This window comes from Papaver somniferum, chromosome 5, assembly GCF_003573695.1.
Source record: "Papaver somniferum cultivar HN1 chromosome 5, ASM357369v1, whole genome shotgun sequence".
Taxonomy (NCBI): domain Eukaryota; kingdom Viridiplantae; phylum Streptophyta; class Magnoliopsida; order Ranunculales; family Papaveraceae; genus Papaver; species Papaver somniferum.
Window position 1 is genome coordinate 162,170,775 of NC_039362.1, and position 5,343 is coordinate 162,176,117.

The following is a 5,343-nucleotide window of genomic DNA, read 5'->3' on the forward strand; positions in this document are numbered from 1 at the left end:
AGATCAGCTAAGGGAATCAAGTGCGCAGTATCCTGCTGGGATCAGAGGCGTAGGGAGTACAACTGTACCTTGGATCAGTGGGAGACTGATTGGGGTTCAACTACAGTCCAGTCCGAAGTTAGATTGGATTAGGATAGTGTCTGTAGCGGCTTAATACATTGTGTGTTCAATCTGGCATTTCTTGTTTCCTCGTTAACAAAATTTCAGGTGTCTGTGTTATTTCAGTTTCCGCATTATATTGTTTTATCTTTATAATTGAAATAATACAGGTTGTGCGTTAGATCATCAATTAGAGTAATCCAAACTTTGGTTGTTGATTGTCATTGATTGATCCTTGGATATTGGTCTTTGGTACCATCCAAGATATTCCTTGTATTTGATTAGTACTCGCAGTTTCTGTTTGAGGAAATCAAATCAAGAGAGAGAGATATAAACTCGTTGATGTACTTTTAATTGATTGAGTCTTGTTGATTCTCTTAAAAGTATATTCAAGTTTGTCCATACATATTGCTAAGCGAAATATTGGGTGGTGTTGTTAGACCCCCGCTTTTTCAGTTCATGTTCACCTTGATTTATCAAAAGATGGAACAAAACTCGTAGGTGTTTCTGTGGGAGATAGATTTGTCTATTCATGTAGAATTTTCTGTGTGATACATATTTGTTTATTAAAGTCTTAGACTTCGAGTCATAGCAACTCTTGGTTGTGGGTGAGATCATCTAAGGGAATCAGGTGCGTAGTATCCTGTTGGGATCAGAGACGTAAGGAGCGCAACTGTTCCTTGGATCAGTGTGAGATTGATTGGAGTTCAACTACAGTCCAGACCGAAGTTAGTTTGTAGTAGGCTAGTGTCTGTAGCGGCTTAATACAATGTGTGTTCAATCTGAAATAGGTCGCGGGGTTTTTCTGCATTTGCGGTTTCCTCGTTAACAAAACTTCTGGTGTCTGTGTTATTTCTTTTCTGCATTATATTTTGTTATATAGTTGAAATATCACAGGTTGTGCGTTGAATTGATCAATTGGGAAATCCAACCTTTGGTTGTTGATTGTAATTGATTGATCCTTGAACATTGGTCTTTGTTACCGTTCAAGTGATATCTCTTATATTCAATTAGACTCACAGATTTCTATTTGCTTGAGTAAGTATTGAATCGAGAAATTGAGATATAACTCTTATAATATGCTTTTTATAAGATTGAGTCTCACTGTCTAGTTGATTATCTTAAAAATATATTGGACTTTGTCCATACAGATTGCTAAGTGAAATATTGGGTGTGGTTGTTAGACCCCCGCTTTTTCAGGAAGGATATACTTGTAAATGAGGGGTTTAAGAATAATACCAAGGAGAGAGATGACTATAAAAAGGAAGGAGATAATGCTAATGAAATCATGCTTATTCTCCCTATTAGAGCATGTCTAGTTGTTATTAAGGTTGGATCACGACCAACCTATCAATAACATTCACTTTGTAATCGAATTTATACAACTCCCTCTTAAATGACTACCAGGTTGAATGAATTGCGTCAATAAAACCTTGTCAATAAAACCCAATTAGATAAAAGTTGGACAAAGAAAAAAGAGCCCAATACCAATATTTTGAATGAAAACTCAATGTCAGCGAGATATTGCCTCATTCAAACCCAGTGGTTGGGCCAGAAAATTACTAAAGAGGGGCTAAAAATAATTTTCAAGAGATAACGGGATTTAGGTGGACTAAATAAAAAATACGAGGCAAAATGAAGGGTGGATAGATGGTTTATGAAGATTTGGGGGGGTGGGGGGAGTGTTAGAGCCAGGTCTAGTCAACCCATGGCTCCGCCACTGTTCAATCCTTGTCAATAAAATCACATGAGATAAAGCCTGAAACGAAGGAAAAATGGTACAACTTTTGACTTGTTTATGGATGCTAACTCAACAATATGAGTATTACAGAAAATAAGCATCAAAACAGAATTGCAGTCTATTTAATAGACAAGTTCTATGAAAGCATAATTTTGAAACTACATACCAAGAAAAAGAAAAAAAATGTTGCTTAAAGCCTTAAACGTGGGTTTCAGTGTTTTTCTAGACAGTTCAAGAGACCTATATAACAATCTCATCAACTAATCCGGATTTAGTATTTTAGAAAACAGATAAAGGGTTACTAAACACGATATAATCGAGTCAGGTGGTTGCCTGAATATAATTTGAATCCTTAAAAGATTACAAATTCGAGTATGTTTCCTGACCATATTTCGTGTGTGAATGCAATATAGATCTTTCAAGGAGTATTACGCCAAGTGCGTCATACATGTAGAATAAAATATTTACAAATAAATTCTAGAGATATTTTGAAAGGGTCGTAACTTTAACACTTAACTAAGGTATGGATAGTAAAAGATGCACTTGATGTCATAGGGTCGTTGACTGACCAAAGACCATGAGAAAACTGTTAGCTGACTTTTTATTTCATCTAAAAACCCTTACAATTAGTTGACTGGTGTTGACCAATTGAATACTGTTAAAACCTTTAACAGACATGTCTGCCTGCTAATGAAAACTCACTCCAATCTTCACCGAACACAAGCATTTCATCAAACAACTCATATGCTTTCTAAAAATCTAACATACTGATAACCTCTTCAGGATCCTAGTATAAGAAATGCCATCCAGTTTCATACCATCACTCTTGATTTGATACAACTTATCTAAAATTTGTTTCCCTTTTTTAATCAACATCCAAATCAAACAACTTCTCTCCTTCTTTAAAACAGAGCCCTTAATCATAAACACCTCCAAGAACATCATAAACTCGTCAAGATCTCTCCTTTCAAAAATTTCATTAAAAATTATGAATGCATCTGAAAATCAAGCCCATACATGTACTCAGACAACACCATTTGTGGTAACTCAATTGCATAACCAATTTCTCAATCGGAAAAATGCATAAACAATTTTTAAAATTTTGCATATAGCAAAAATGAATAATATATGAAAACTTGGGTCATCTGATCTAATACTCATTAATTCAGTGATAAAAATGTTGAGAATGCAGAAATAAATGGGTGTGTTTCCATCGGTGGAGGTGGTGATGGATGTAACAGTGGTAGTAGATGAAGAGCTCATCAAATGAGTTATCCCAACACGTATCACGATCTAGTTATCTTTTAAATAGGATTAGGATAGAGTCGTTCATATAAGGGTGTTTCAACGAGAAAAACAGACAATCAGTTTAGTCTTCAGCTAGTCAACGACCCTATCGCATCAAGTGCATCTTTTACGACCCACACCCTAATTAAGTATTAAAGTTACAACTTCTTTTATAAAATATGTCTAAATTCTGGGGCATGAGCATAAAACCCTCGGATTGTTTTTGAATCAATTTTTTAAACTAAGCACTGTAACTAAAACCAACCTATAATTTCCATGCTTGGCAATTTTAAGGTGTTAATTCTTGGATCCGAAATTTCATCAATCGCTAAATTAATCAAATCTAATTTGGATGGTACACCTACTAATCATTAGCTTACGACGATCCCGCACAATTCTCTGTTGTATGTATATTTTGAAAAATTCAATGAATTATTGGTATTAGTACCCACAAGCATTATAATCTTATCCTCTTCAAATGAAGAGATAATAATATAGAGAATGTGAATCGTATTTTAATACACTCTATATGAGTATTATCCATAGCCTATTCTAAAATGCTACAAGCTTAATAAATGTGATTGGATTTTACTCTTCAAAAAATAAAATCTTATATAAAAGAAAGATAAGACATTTCACGCCAATCATATAATGACAATCTTTATAAATTTGATCATGACGGGAATTGATATAACTTTTAAGTTCATTAACACCAACTTCTAGTAGCATATAGTCTCCCCTGATCAGGGGAGAAATTTTTTCATCTCATATATGAGAACTCCAAGTTTCGTAAAGTATTATCCGATTAATTCGAGGATATTACTCGTGGTAAATTATGGATTTTAACAACACCCGGTCATACCACAGATGCTGACTTCAAAATCCATACAAAAAATTATGTCCTTCAACATAAAAATTTGTAGTTTTCTAGACATAATACTTACCATCAACCATCGGTTATATCTGAAAACAAAAATATTATTGGTTATGTCCAACACTAATACCAAAAATATGCAATCAAATTTCCAATATAATGAAATTATGGACACTTTCTTTATCACAAGGAATTTAAGTCAATATCAATTAATTAAGTGAATTCGAGGACTAATGATAGAGACTAACGAGTATGGTGTGCACCTACTGACGTTTAGTTTCCTAGGTTTTCCAACTAAAAGCGGAATAAAATAAAATTTTGGAGATTATTACCACGATCATTTTTTACCAAAATTACTCAATATCTCACAAGAATGCAACAATTACTTGTTTCATTGGCATGTACGGTTGTTAGAACAAATATTGCATTCTTTTAGGATCTTGAGAATTCTTTTTTTAAAATTAAGAAATCTTTACTTTGTAGCCATAATTTTCCATTCAAATTCCTCAAAACCATATCATCAGACAACTAAAACAATACGAACATTTAATATCAAAAAATCTTTGCTTTCTAGCCATAACATGTGTACTGAAATTCCTCAAACCAACTATTACATATATTAAAAATAGTGAATCAAATGTCTTTCACCAAAACCATAGTTTCATATTGCCTTATGCATCCATTCCTCATCTTGTTGATGGTGTTGTCCAACACGCATTCTTTGTTGACGAATCTTCTCATGCATCAGATCATGCTTTTTAAGCTCTTCCAAAGTTGCAAACAATCTTTTGTCCTCCTTTAAAGGACAATCCAACTAAAAACACCTTATAACCTCCTTCTTACTATTTGCGTTCCCTTTTTTATTATATCTCATCTTTCTAACCCAGTTAATTCCTCACGAGAATTCTTTCTGCAGTTGCTGTAGATCTCAAGTTGCAAACCCTAATCCGAAATAATTTCCAAAAAAATGTTCTTAAGAATATAAAGAAATCATTGTCGTTATTTTTTGTTTTAGAGAAAGTCCACTTCACTTTTTAAAGGATGGTTTCTTTTAAAGAATGGAAACAGATGGTTCGTTATGTATAGTTTCTTGTAAGAAATACAACCAACCATTATTGAAGAAAATCATATCTAGTGGTAATGGTTCATTTTTTTAAACGATTAATGTGATTGTTTCAGGATCGACAAAAGAATCAAACCACATTTTCTAAAAGATGAAAATATTCTAATTTATTTTATTTCATCTCGTAGAAACGATGAATAAAAACCAATATCAATGGTTTGTATAATTAAATAAAATTTAATCGACCCAAAATAAGTTGTTTTATTCCTCGCATATGGA